This window comes from Lytechinus pictus, chromosome 9 (assembly GCF_037042905.1).
Source record: "Lytechinus pictus isolate F3 Inbred chromosome 9, Lp3.0, whole genome shotgun sequence".
NCBI lineage: Eukaryota > Metazoa > Echinodermata > Echinoidea > Temnopleuroida > Toxopneustidae > Lytechinus > Lytechinus pictus.
The window spans coordinates 8,080,218-8,095,569 of NC_087253.1; positions in this window are offsets into that span (position 1 = coordinate 8,080,218).

The following is a 15,352-nucleotide window of genomic DNA, read 5'->3' on the forward strand; positions in this document are numbered from 1 at the left end:
TTCCCTCTTTTCCTCTCTCTTTTCTCGTTTTTCCTCTCTTCCCCCCTTACTCTCTCTTTTTTCTTCTCTTTTCCTCTCTTCCTCTCTCTCTCTCTTTTCTTGTCTTTCTTCCCATCTTCTTCTCTCTTTAAATATTATTCTCTTCCTTCCTCTTTTTTTCTTCTTCTTTTCCCCCTTTTCGTTATTCTTTTCTTTTCTTTCTTTTCCCTCTTCAACTTTTTTCTCTTTCCCCCTTTACTTCTCCCTTTCTTTTTCTTTCCTTTCCCCCTTTTTTCTCTTTTAATTTTTTTCTTCTCTCCCTCCCCTTCCTCCCTCTCCCTCTTTCTTCTCTTTCTTTCCCCTCTTTCTCTCTCTCTCTCTCTCTTTTCTTATCTTTCTTCCCATCTTCCTCTATTTAAAAATTCTTCTCTTCCTTCCTCTTTTTTTCTTCCTTTTCCTCCTTTTCCTTTCTCCTTTCTTTTCTTCTCTTCCTTTTCCCTCCTCTTTTTTTCCTCTTCTTTCCCCTTTTCTTCTCCCTTTTTTTCTTTGTCTTCCCTTTCCCCTTTTTCTTCTCTTCTTCTCTTACTTTCTCCTTCTTACTCTCTCTTCTATTCTCTTCTTTTCCCATCTTCCTCTCTCTCTTTTTATTCTCTCTCTTTTCCCCTCTTCCCCCCTCTTTTTTTTGAGCTGGGGTGGGGGGGGGGTGAGGCAGTTCCCCCTCGGCCCCCCCATGGATCCGCACCTGATAGAACCCCATGGCCTCGTATCATTTGACCTTTGGACCTCTCGATGACATTTGATATATCTGATCATAATTTTACATACACTGCGGACTATCGGACCCGCGGTCTATCGGACCCGCGGACTATCGGACCCGCGGTCTATAGGACCCGCGGTCTAACGGACCCGCGGTCTATCGGACCCGCGGTCTATCGGACCCGCGGTCTAACGGACCCGCGGTCTATCGGACCCGCGGTCTATCGGGATGTCCCCAAAAAATCACGGTCCATGTTTACAATCAAAAAGTAAAATGTTTAAAAACTAGCTCCAACTCCAAAAATGAGACGTGGTACGGTGCCGTATGTCAACTGTCCAGCGCTGCAATAAAAAAAATGTAGCCTATTAGTACCGTATACAAGGCTGAACTACCTCTTATCTACACCAACATTTTTAATTTCAGACAGAATTATAGAAATAATCGGTTTTGTGATATTAAAATTACATTAAAAATTACACCAATATTAAATATATCGAAACATTTGATAAAAAAAATATTTATAGAATATTACCGTTTAAACAGAATTATGGAAATCATTATTTCTACGATAATATTCAAATTACATTTAAAATAACACCAAGATATAGTTTGAAATATTTATCAAAGTAGATAATTATAATATCTACCTTAGAACATTTGATAAATGTAGAACCGAACGGCGGCTCTCCTATCGTTTCGGCAAAAATTTGAACCAGTCATTTGAATCTGGCGGGCCCGATCGACTAGCCGTTTTGTACTGGCGGTACTAATCAGCTAGCCCTTTTTGACCGCCGGTGTCGGAGGCGAAAACGTCCGGCAAGTTTAACCCGTCTGCGCGGACGAAAAATCCTATAGTATTTCAGGGTTTTTTGTCCGCGGACAAAAACACCGTGTTGAGTGGACGAATTCTCCGCCGAGGGGCGGACGTTTTCTCCGTGCGTAGTCTTTGTTTTTAAGTCGTCATAACACATAAGGCTTCATGTTTTGCATATCCTGTCAGCCGCGTATTGGCGTACCAGGAAAACTACCCCCCCAATAGGGTTAGGTGTTTACATAAGGGGAGTAAGGGGTAAATTTTTTATCAGGCAAGAAGGCGATCATCATGTATCTTTTATACATGTTTATAAATGCGGTGCTAGTGTTATGATGATTTAGCAGTTTGGGAGATTCTAGAGAATGCTTTACCTACACAACAAACTTTGCATTAAAGGTAATAATGAGATCAGTCATTATCAGGCAAACATTTTATTATTTGCCCCCAAAATCACGTTTTCAGAAACTCCAAACTGTCTGAAAGAAACAGTAACGTACTGTAACTCAGCTGGATGTTATTAGACTATAACGCTGCAGCAACGTATAATGCAGGGGCACGAGTGCACCGAATCTTTCGAGGTATTAGAGTTTTAGACATCTCCTTGGTCGATTTAAATAATTGCAAATAATACCCTAGCCTAAATAGCTAGACTACGAAATTACCCGACTCTGTCAAATAGTTCAGTTTAGTTCAATGTGAAATCATCCCATTATTTCAATGATAGGGGAAGGGGCACTCGGTTGCGGCAGTAGGCATCCGCCAATATCACTCTTCTAATCGGCCTAACATGTCTAATTATTGGGATATCATTATAATGATATAACTAATAATAACTAGATGTGTACTACTGTTATTGTATTATATCTCCATGTATATTGTGATTATTATTATTACTAATAGTAGTAGTATTTGAAGAGTTTAGTTGCAAAAGGGCTTAATAGGTCCATTTTGGACCATTCTGAGAAAAACTATGTTTTTTATTCTTACTTACTGCAATATTCTTATGAGAAACTAAATTGTCATGTTGTACTACCCTATCATGTGAACATAAAATTGGGTATACAAGAAATCTACCTGTCTTCAATTTTTTTTCTATAAATTCTTTTAAAAATTATCATTGTCGACCTAAGCCCTTTTGCAAGTAAACTGAAATGAATCCAATCTATTTTGATTAAAAAAGTAATTTTTCTTTTCCACTTTTTTCACGTTTTCATGTAAATTTCAAATTTCCTTTGTTTTGATCAAAGCGTACTAAGAATTTAGAGGTTTTGAGACAGAAAACAATAAAATTTATGAACAATGGACGTAACCCCTTTTGACAAATGAGCTCTTCAGAAGAGTTTGTTTGCAAAAGGGGTTAGGTCCACTCCAAGAAAATTATGTTTTTTAATTCTCCTATATTGCATATTCTTATGCGTAACTAAATTTTCAAGATTCCCTACCATGACAACATAACATTGGGTATAAAAGAAATCTACCTTTATTCATATTTTTAAAAATATTCTTTTCCAAAAAAAAATTGGTGTGGACCTAATCCCTTTTGCAACTAAACTGAAATGGACCTAACCCCTTTTGAAAAAAAAGTGATTTTTCTTTGCAATTTTTGATCCCTTGTAAATAGGAATTTCAACTTTTCTTTGGTATTATCTTATAGAGCTACTAAAAATCTATACATTGAGACCAAAAAATTAAATTTGATGAAAAATGGACCTAACCCATTTTGCAAGTGAGCTCTTCATTTCTTATCATTAGACCCATTTTCATAGAAAGGCTATTCATCAAGCAAGATTTTGAATTTCTCCGTTTGGAAGTATATTGGCGAATGCAGGACAAGTGGGATATTATTAGCATACTGCCAATTGAGGTTTTAAAAGGGGTTTCAAATAATGAGTGGGGGTGAGGGATCGAGGGCCCTCATCCTATGCGTCGGAATTTTACTCCCCTTATACTTATAAGTTTTTGTTTGTTCTTACTATTTTACGCCTAGAAAAGTAATGTGAATTAGTGTAGGGGTATAGCACCCCTACGGTGGCATGTGAAGTAAACTCGCGAGGGATTAAATCGACCAAACCTGTATATTACTCTTCTAGTACTTGTAGTCATAAGGCTTGTGAAAATATGTCGCTTTTTGGTCACATTCGTACGAACCAGACATTTTAATGAAAAAGTCAAAAGAGCAGATTTTGACACTCCTTTTGGTCCCGATAGTGGGATGTGCATTATGCAATTAAATGGATACTCCACGCTGAAGTAAATATGATTTGAAACACAATCAGGAAAAATGAGACAAACAAAACACTGAATATTTTATCAAAATCAGACAATGAATAACAATTTATGACATTTTAAAGATATTTGAATTTTCCAGTGAAACGGTTCTAGACGTGTCTTCATGAATATTTAATGAAAAAAATTGATGATGTTCTTGTTCTTGTATATTTCATTATATGAAATTAGGTTTATTCATTTTTTTCATCCACGAACAAAAAAGATTGGACAACTGATTTAGTGCATTATATATTTATTGCTGCATCTTAATTCATTATATGGGAGACATCTCATTCACAAATCCATTAAATAATGAAATATATATATATATATAATTTCGTGTAATAATATAAGAAAAAGGAAAGTGGGGATTTGACGTCATCAGCCCACCTAATGAATATTCATGACATTCATGACAGCTATTTTTACAACAAATTTTTCTTAAGGGTGAACTTCCCCTTTAAAATATACACTACACGCACAGATTGTCTATGTAATTTCATAACGTTTACTAAACATGAATAAAAGTGGTTATCTATCTTTTGTCCTAATACCTATGCACTATTTGCCGGTTCGAGGACAACTACCCCCTGGACAATCACCCCCGGACAACTACCCCCTGGACAATTACCCCCCGAGGACAATTACCCCCCGGACAATTACCCCCCGGACAATTACCCCCCGGACAATTACCCCCCGGACAATTACCCCCGGACAACTACCCCCGGACAACTACCCCCCAGACAACTACCCCCCGGACAACTACCCCCCGGATAACTACCCCCCGGACAACTACCCCCCGGACAACTACCCCCCGGACAATTACCCCCCCCCAAACAATTACCTTCAGAAAATCCCCCCTTCTCTCCAGCATCAATGTTAGAATTAAGCGGGACCCATTGTAAGTTTTGGTCGGTGGCACAGGTTTCCGAAATATTTTCTTCTTTATCTTACGTTAATAACTTTTTCTTTCTCTTTTATATAGCTCTTTCTCCTGTTCTCTCACTTTCTTCTTTTTTTCCTTTTTTGTTTTTGTTTAGCGGCGCCTTCTGCATCATGAAAAATGGGGGGGGGGGGGGCTTGCACCCGAAACCTCCCGTTTGGCTATGCATATATATACATCAGAAAATTTGTAAGCTGGCCCTCATTCTAAGTTTTCATAGAACAATTGAACACGATTAGTCATAATAATCACAAATGCTGAATATCTCTGATTCCAACTGATCTTATTTTTTTTAGAATGCTTATTTTGGGTTTAATTTCATGTAAGAAATCAGGCAAATAGATAAAACGTAAAAAAGACACCTTTATAGGTAGAAATATTGAAAGTCGATAACGCAACTATCAACGCTAACACTGTCAATTAGACCTATAAATCTTTTATTTTACAACAGTTCAACTAACAAGAAGCTAAGAATTATGAAACAATTGGTGCACATTCCAGATTAAGATGTGGCTTTATAACTTAATACAGTAAGCTAAAAAAACTATATGCAAAGATAATACACACAAGAACACCTTGTAAATTACAAGGTGTTTTTGTGTGTATTATTCTTGGGTGAAAGTAATTAAACATTAAAGTAGGTAATTAAGTACCAAATTTACTAAATAGTAAACGATATGACATAATCAAATACAGTGTTTTTTCTATACAAATTGGCAATCATGATAGTATACGATTCGTTTAAGGTGCATTTTAAGGACGGTTTGTAAGAATTTATAAAGAAGTAGGCCTATGCAAATCAAATAATGCGACCGAGCACCGTGAGCTGAAAATATTAATATTTAGACCATAAAACGGACATTTTACAGAGCACTTGAAAAATCAATTTGTAAATTAAAAAAAAATGAAAGCTCGATATCCGAGATGAAATATGTTTTGTATATTGACTTCGAAACTTGATATTTTAAGCTCCATATCAGCCTATATTGAGCAAGATATTAATCTCATTGGAAAAGCAATGCGGGCGCGAAGCGGAAAATACTTGATATTCCGGTATGAAAATGGTGAATTTGAGCACTATCTAAAGCATTGTGTATGGTAATTGTGAAGTGGATGTGGAAAGCACTTCATAAATGATGCGAGTGTGAAGCGCGAGCTGATATCTTCATTTTTATTTTGACCTAGGACCTGGACATTCTAGGTCTAAGGACATTTTGTCATCATATGAAAATGATGACAACTTTCTTATTCCTCTTCCTGAGCGCGATATGAAACATATGAAACTGTGATATTGTCGATATTCTTTTCTGAAAAGGGACAATTTAGTCAATAAGAATTCATGAAAATTTTATTATCATATTTATTAATGTAATAAGCCTAAATGAGTGAGTAAAATGTGTTGACACTGAAGCCTGAAAACTGGATATTTTAAGCACTTTTGTAATCATGAATAGGATTTGTGAGTTGATATATTTTTAACAAAAATGCGAGCGCAAATCGTGAGACGAAACTTTTGGTAAACTGTCATAAAAGATGGGTTTTAAGTAGTTTGTTATATAATTTGGCAAAAAAAAAATCAAATAATGCGAGCGCATAGCGCAAGCTGCAAGTTATATTCACATTATAAAACATACATTAAACAGAGCACTTAAAAATCAGTTTGTAAATCAAACAAAATTATGAATAATGTCCGAGCTGAAACATACTTTGTAATATCGACTTCAAAACTTGACATTTTAAGCTACATATCAGCCTATTTAGCAAGATGTGAAGATGTGTATCTCATCGAACAGGCTATGCGAGCGCGAAGCGTGAGCGAAAAAATTAATATAGTGACATGAAATACATTTTTTAATCATTTCCCAAGTCATCCCCTGACCTTTTTTTTGTACTCGTCTCCCTCCTCTTTTTTTTCTTTCTTTCCCCTTTTTTCTTCATTTTTTTGCTCTGCCGATAGGGGGGGGGGGTCGGGCCCCTCGCCCCCCCCCCGGATCCGCCTATGGATGGAGCTCAATTTTACAGCTTTCTTACGGCGTACGTTTGATTCCAAGATACTCGAGAATGCCTTGAGTACGTACGGCCGACGTATGACTCAGTGCACCCCTTTGTCTAGGGGGTAATTGTCCGGGGGGTATAGTTGTCCGGGGGGTAATTGTCTAGGGGGTAATTGTCCGAGGGTAGTTGTCCTGGGGGAATTGTTTGGGGGGTAGTTGTCCGGGGGGTAATTGTCCGGGGGGTAATTGTCCAGGGGTAATTGTCCAGGGGTAGTTGTCCGGGGGGTAATTGTCCGGGGGGTAATTGTCCGGGGGTAATTGTCCGGGGGGTAATTGTCCGGGGGGTAATTGTCCTCGGGGGGTAGTTGTCCTTAGGGGGTAATTGTCCGGGGGGTTATTGTCCGGGGGGTAATTGTCCTTGGGGGGTAATTGTCCGGGGGGTAGTTGTCCGGGGGGTGATTGTCCAGGGGGTAGTTGTCCTGATACCCTATTTGCCCCCCCCCCCCGATTCAACGATTCTATAGCAACATAAAAATGTATAAGTAGGACCAAAGGCCTGCTAATTTTGTTGATTCACACGCAACAAGTAACAGTAACACAATGTACTTGCATATTAATCTAGTATTGATTTGATTGATTGAAAATCACATTTATTTCCTTCAAACAGATACAAAATAATATTTGACATAGTAACGAATACAGTATATATTTCGACACAATTTTGAAGGAGGCGAAAACCCGGAAAGCAGAGCTTGAGTTGGGGTCGCCAGATACAAATAAATAACAAGTTACGTACTGTAATGACATCATATGTAATTGCATATAAATAAGAAAGTTAAGAGTAGAAAAAGAAACACAGATGGAGAAGAGGGAGAAGAAATGTAGGCATTAGAAGATAAGTTCATTTGAATAACAGAGTAAACTGGTCGCAATTACGTAATATTGGTACATGTATATATAAAGAGCTTGAGTGACATTTGTCTAGCAGAGCAACAGGTAAGGCATGTGCATTAATTAACATTAGAAATGGAAGGTAGTTCAAGCATGTCAACATGTCAAGGATCTCTGTCAGTGCGAGCATTTAAATAAAGTTTCATTTTATAAGAGAAAGATTGCAAAGAACGAGAGTTTTGTAGGCGGGCTGGTAAACTGTTCCAAAATTTTGGCCCAGAGTAGCGAATATCGTATTGAAATCTTCGGGTTCTATGTTTTGGTAAATGAATTTGGGTAGCGCTTCTCGTGCTATACTTATGAATATCCGAATTGCAGTTAAAATGACAGAGATTACTAAATTGAGAGGGGAAAATGTTGTTTATGCTTTTGTACATAAAAATACTTTGCTGATGCAAATTAATATCGCTAAATTTCAATAATTTTAACTCTTTGAATACAGGATTTGTGTGAGATTGAAAATGTAATCCAGATATAATACGAACAATCCTCTTTTGCAGTATTATAAGCTTTATGATGCTAGACTTACAGGAGTTGGCCCAAATAATATTACAATACGAGAAATATGGAAGTATCAGAGCACAATATAACATACGTAGAATGTGACTTGGCAAGAGATATTTAATTCTAGATATAATACCAATGTTTTTGGATACTTTACTTTCGATCTCATGTATATGATCTTTCCATGTCATAAAACTATCTAAATAAATTCCAAGGAACTTGGCCTTGTCTACCCGTGGTAATACTACGTTGTCGAGTATAACACATGCATCATTAAAATCGATATTCTTTCTATTATGAAAAACCATGTAGTTACATTTCTTGACATTTAAAGATAATTTGTTAGCCTTAAACCATTCACATACATGTACAAGATTTGCATTCACAATATCACAAAGGGAGTTCAAGTTTGAATTGCTATGAAATATATTTGTATCATCGGCGTATAATATAAAGGATAGCTCATTTGCTGATTTATAAAGATCATTAATATATAATATAAATAACAATGGGCCGAGGAGACTGCCCTGGGGAATTCCACAGGTTATTGTCTTAAAGTCTGACACACATGATTTGTATTTAGTACATTGTAAACGATTATTAAGATAGCTAGTGAACCAATTATAAGCAATACCACGTATGCCGTAACGATATAATTTAGATAGTAATATGTTATGGTTAATTGTATCAAAGGCTTTGGATAGGTCGATGAAAACTCCAATTGCGAACTCATTATTTTCAAAAGCATCTATTATTTTACTAGAGAGACTTGTAAGAGCCATGCTTGTGGAATAATCTTTACGAAACCCAAATTGATTATCATAAAGAATAGAAAATTTATCAAGAAATTCGAAAGTCCTCTTGTAAACAATACGCTCTAATAACTTAGAAAAAACAGATAAAACAGAAATAGGTCTGTAGTTCGTAAATTCACCTTTGTCCCCAGATTTAAAAATTGGTGTCACTTTGGCCTTTTTTAATTCATGAGGAAATATTCCTTTTGATAAAGACAAATTAAATATATGACACAAAGGTCCACAAATATATGGTACGACTTGTTTTATGACTCTTGGACTATATTCATCCAAACCAGCCGCTTTATTGTTTTTAAATGTTTTAACAATGTTACAAATCTCATTCTCCGAGGTGGGATACAGATACAAGGAGTCAGTTGGTGGATCATTGATAAACTTCAAATAGTCCGTTTGAGTTTCAGGGATTCTGTTTGCCAAAGATGGACCGATATTAGTAAAAAAGTTATTAAACGAATTCGATATAGTGCTCGGTTCTGTAACAGTTTTACCGTTATGTTTAAACACAGAATTTTCACTTGGTTTACTTTTATTAAGTAGTAAATTAATTGTTTTCCAAGTGCGATTAATATTGGATTTATTGAGTAAAAATTCATTATGAAAATATTGTGATTTTGTTTTACGAATTAGCGCTGTGAGTAAATTACGATAATTTTTATAAACGGAAGCATTTTCATCTGACGGATTACGTATATACCATTTATATAATTTATTCTTATGTCGAATAGACTGTAACAGTCCTCTCGTCATCCAGCATTTCAATTTTTTATTCCTATTTTTTTCAACTACGACAGGGAGATTTTTATCATATAGTTTACGAAATTTCGCCTGAAAAAGATTATAACTTTCATTTGGATCGTCATTATCATATACTTCTCCCCAGTCGACTTCTTGTAAATCCCTATATAAAACTTCAATATTTCTCTCATTTATCATTCTACAGCTAGCCTTTGCATTTGGTGATTTTACATTGCTAGTGCCGAATTGTGATATATGAAAGACTGGCAAGTGATCAGAGACATCACAATACAATAAACCAGAATCAATAGATGAATGTATGTTGTTTGTAAATATGTTATCGATTAACGTGGCAGACGACTTCGTAATACGTGAGGGTTTGTTAATTAAAGGGTAGCATGAATTACTAAATATCATATTAATAAAGTTTTTAACAGAATTGTTTTGATCATGTTGTAATAGGTCAATATTGAAATCACCCATTAAAAAACTTAATTTGTTTTCGCTGGTGAGTATAAAAACAAACTCATGTTAAATATCACAATGGAGAGAACACCTACGAGAAAGAGTGGATTGTAATTTACAAATATAGTAGCGAATTATCTGGAAAACAAATATGATTGACTTTCGCAAGCATTACACGGACACCATTGTCAGATAGCTTGTGATTTAGACACCCTGAAAAATCGTAACTTGCGACCCATCCAGTCGCCGAAAAAAACGTAGCCTGTACTCCAGTCGCTGAAAAAAATATGCGGGCGTAATCTCCGGAAAACACGGACATTTTCAGCGGGCAAAACGTTTTTTTACATCCGGGCAGACGGAAATGCCTGAACGACATCAGGTGTTTTGTCCGTCTTCGCATTTCCGGGCGTTTTCACCGCCCGGGCATAAAAAATCTGCTACACCGGTACCCGGGCCAGTTGGCCTATGACACCGGCCGCAGGAAACGTCACGCCCGTGCTCGCAAACACCCTAGGGTACTTTTGCGTCCACCCGAGGGTATTCGAGGGGGGAGGAAGGGGTGTCTGCCCGCACCCTCAATCGCCCGCGTCCCAATAACATTGGCTGCGCCCGCATTTACCCTAGGGCACACTAGCATTAGGTTAACATGTACTTCGTTTACTTGTAATAGACCATTATGTTTTCAAAACTAGTGTGATCGGAAAATGTTGTAGATTTTATTTTGAACTTAAAACATATAGATGTTTTTCTTTTATTTCATTCTTTCCTTCATTCTTTAGTTTCTTTTCCCCTTTGAATTATTTTCCCTTATTCTTTCTTTCCATTCTGTCCTTCCTGTTTCTCTTCCTTCTTTGTTTCTTAAAAAAAAATGAAGAAAACGGTTTCCTTGTGTGAAATAATTGTGATTTAATGTAATGGAGTCTATGATCCATTCTTTATCTTTTTAGATAAGTTATACGTACACATCCCCCTCCCTTCAGTGTTAACTATACACCTACAATCTCATCTCCTATTATGATCAGTGTACGATCTATCTAGATAACATATCAAAATAGTCTTTTGTTAAGTTTTAACGGGGGACACAGAAGAAAGGCATATTAACCGTGTTAACAAAATAACAAATAAATGAGAAGATTTGATTTTTTTTTTGGTAAATCAATATTGACAAATTGTTAACAAAAGTCCACAAGTCACCAGTGAAATATATTTCATATCAATAAAGGAAACACTAAATATGACAAACTGAAGATAAAACAGAATTATGAAAATTATGGGCATTTGTGAATTCACATTATGTGAAAACGTGCAATCGATTGGGATCATCAATTCTTTGATAAAAACAGTTATTTAAAAACCTAGTGAGGGGAATGAAATGTTAAAATGATTACTACTTGACCAAGATCATACAAAGTAGACGTGCCACAAAGCGAACACCTGCAAAACTGGCTGTACTCATCAATTTTTTGTTGTTTTGTTATTGTTAACAGTCCGGGATAGTTCTGCTCCTCGTTCACCCACCCATCTCCTTTGATCAAATCATGACAGGGTGTTCTTAGAAATGGAGGGGGTCATTAATTTGTTGATGGGTGAACAACAATAAAGAAGGATATTCTTTTCATTACAGTTCAAATCGGGTCTCTAACAACCCCTCCCTTTGAAACCGTTAAAAAGGAAAATAGGGAAGGGAAGAGAGAGAATTTAATAGAAGAAAGGGAAGAAAGGAAATGGAGAGGGGTGAACAACGGAGAAGGATAAATGAGAGAGAAAATGGGAACGGGAGAAATGAAGGATAGGAAGGGAAAGAGAGAGAAAGTAAAGATTGAAAAGAGGGAAAGATAAGTAGAAGGGAAAGGGGAAGAAAATAAAGGTTAAAAGGAGAAAGAGAGAGAGAAAGTAAAACTATAAGTAAATGGTAATGGAAATGTTTCTGACGCTATTTTCATAACAGATCATAAAGAGGAAGGGAGTGGGGATGGCAATAGTGATCATTTATATTTCTTGGTATTCATTAGGTCTGTTTTTAATAAATTGTCCATACGGTATTTATTACTCCAATTTCGTTGTGAATAAACTACACTGTAGAACATTTTGGATGAGTCTTAACGGGGGAAAAATAACATGGATGTATACCAAATGGTAATTTAATAATCATGGTAATATATCCCTATATGTATGGATTGTGTTTCTATAGAAATGTCAACATTTGTATATGGAACCTCAATTGAAAGGGGTGATGTCGATTTGACGAAATAAGAGGGGAGCTCAATGAATAAAGATAAATAAACCAAGTTACAGCTTGTAATAATATGAAAGACAATGTTTTGCGGCAGATCGAAATATGATAGCTATTGAACATTTTCTTGATATATTTGCTTTCAAAGTTTATGTATTTTCGAAAGCTACTATATAACGAATGGGTACTTACTGCAACTCGTTAATTATCACCTAGCGACAAAGTAAGAATGGATTTATACAATTAATTCTTTTCTTTTGTTAAGAGTTTTGGGGTTGCTCAAGCACAGGCTATCAAACCATGGACCTATTCATAGGTCCGTAATTAAACACAACCTGTAATTCTTTGTTATACTGTGTATATACCTGTATGTATAATTATGAAACAACCGTTTCTTGTATTCTAAGGATATATGTAAAATATACTTTCACAAGGCTGTGCATGGCATTACATGTTGGAAAGAGATAAAAAATAGTTAGAGAGAGAGAAAAACTAAACGAGAAATGAAAAGAAAATTTGATGACTAGAGGTGCATATAAAATGACGTCCAATGATAAAGATCGGGAAGTGATGAGAGCTACTGGTTGAGATAGATAGATATATAGATGCAAAGGAGGAAGGGGAAGAAGATGAGCAAAATTCAAGAGGGGTTCCAGCATTTTGATGAGGATAGAAATATTCCTTCTCCTTTTCTCTCCTTTTCCCTTTTTCTTTTCTTTGTCCTCCCCTTCCATCTTCCTCCTCTTCGTTTTTTCTCCCCTATATTGTATCCTCTTCTTTTCCCCTTCCCTCACTTTTTATATTTCTTTATTTCCTTCTCTTTTTCCCTTCATCCCTTCTTCTTCGCTCTTTTTTGTCATTTTCCCTTTCTTCCTCTCCTATCCCTTATCTGCATCCCACGGATCCGCGCCGGAACGATATCAGGGTATAAAATAAAGGATGACCATGCAGGGAAAGAATACAGTAAATAATTCTAGCACGACCTCCGGACAAGTAGCGCCAACATCGACCAATGTCAGAAACGCATTTACGATCACGATCCACGATGTCAATGAATGAAATAACGGACGACCACGGGAAAAAATATTAATAGGAAAAGGGCCCTTTACGCCGATATCAGTGTGTATTCGAACACAATGAGTGATTTGGTGAAAAAAATGAAATCCCAGTTATCACCCCAAAGTTTTTAAATCTTTATGAGATTATGAGATCTTTATTTTATGTACGATGAATGTTGAGAAAAAACGGCCTTGAAAACCTATGCTTGATATAGGATTAAAATCACGTATAGTTTTGAACGAATGTGTCAATTTAGACCTCTTGCTTCGACTAAGAATGCACAGGTGAGTACCCTAGGGAAAACACCCTAGGGCACATACACCCTAGTGCAGGGGTTCTCAAACTACGGCCATCAGGCCCGCGAGACTCTGCTGGGTTTTCTAAAAACTTTTAAGTCATGTAGACCTAACCGTAATAAAAATAATGGCAGTCAAATTAATTTGAGTCTTTTCTGTCTGTTCGATCTACTTTCTTATTAGATGACCAGCGCTATTCTCACCAAGTGCATTTTCCACAATGATCATTATTTTTAAAGAACTAACTCATACCGAGGTACCTTGACAGGAGCCGCGAAACGGTTTTCAAAGTGCAGGAAGGGGGGCTGGCAATGCAAAAAATCACAATCACATGGTAATTTCTACGTTTTTGTACATGGTTTTGGCTTCCGCGGCCCCTGCTTGACCAGTGAACATTTGCACCAGTGCCTTCGTCTGGCAATTACACCGTTTGTGCCAAGGTTCAAGCAACTTGTTGCTGACAGTGTCACTTTTCCCAGATTGAAATGACTAGGAGACGGACATCCTTGTTAGAGTCTACAACAGACATGCTCTATTATTCAATTTACTTTGAATACATACAATTTACAAGCAAAGTTTCATCAATTTTTAGTACAAAATGTTAGGAAATATTATAATTGAAAAAATAGAAGATGATTACAACTATTGAATTCATACATTTAGTGTAATCCAAAGACAAAAAGAAAGCTTCAAAAATAATAATGTGTCCGGACACCCGACCCCCATCCTACTACAATTTTGTTATCATTAATATTGACTCTCGCTGTATTTTGATTTTTTTTCCAATTTTGCCTGCGTTCTAAATGAAACTGTTATAAATTTGTTGAATTAAATGCTCCCAAAAGAAGGGCCCGATTGCACAAGAGAGAATCTAGGACCCCGACCGCAAAGTCTTTGCGCTTCGCGCACATTTTTTTTCTAAGTATCCACTCCACCCTGGCCTTTTCAGGTTTACTTGGAGTCTTATCTGGCCCTTCAAAGAAAAAGTTTGAGAACCCCTGCCCTAGTGTATCAACCGCAGGCATATGCCCTCGTCCGCTCCCCTCAAATGCTTGCTACGGGCTCGTGCGTTCACCCTAGGGTGTGCCGTGACGTTTCCCGCGGCCGGCACTGATACCATCATAACTTGGTAAGTAGATTGGTCTAGTTCATAAGACTTGGCCATAAGAGTAATCCTGTATTACTAAACATCATGTGCGAGTTTCAGGTCACATGACCAAGGTCAAAGGTCAATGGACTTTGTCCATTTTGGGGGTATTTGTTGAATAACCATTATAACTCTGAAAGTGTATGGATCTGTTTCATAAAACTTGGCACATAAGAGTAATCAAGTATCACTGAACATCTCATGCAAGTTTCGGGTCACATAACCAAATTCAAAGGTCATTTAAGGTAAAGGAACGTTGGTCAATTTGGAGGTAATTATTAACTTGCCGCCTAACTTTATAGATATAGTTTATAAAATGTGGATATATGGGTAATCAATTATCACTGACAAGTCTTATATAGGTCGCATGAGTAAGGTCAAATGTCATTTAT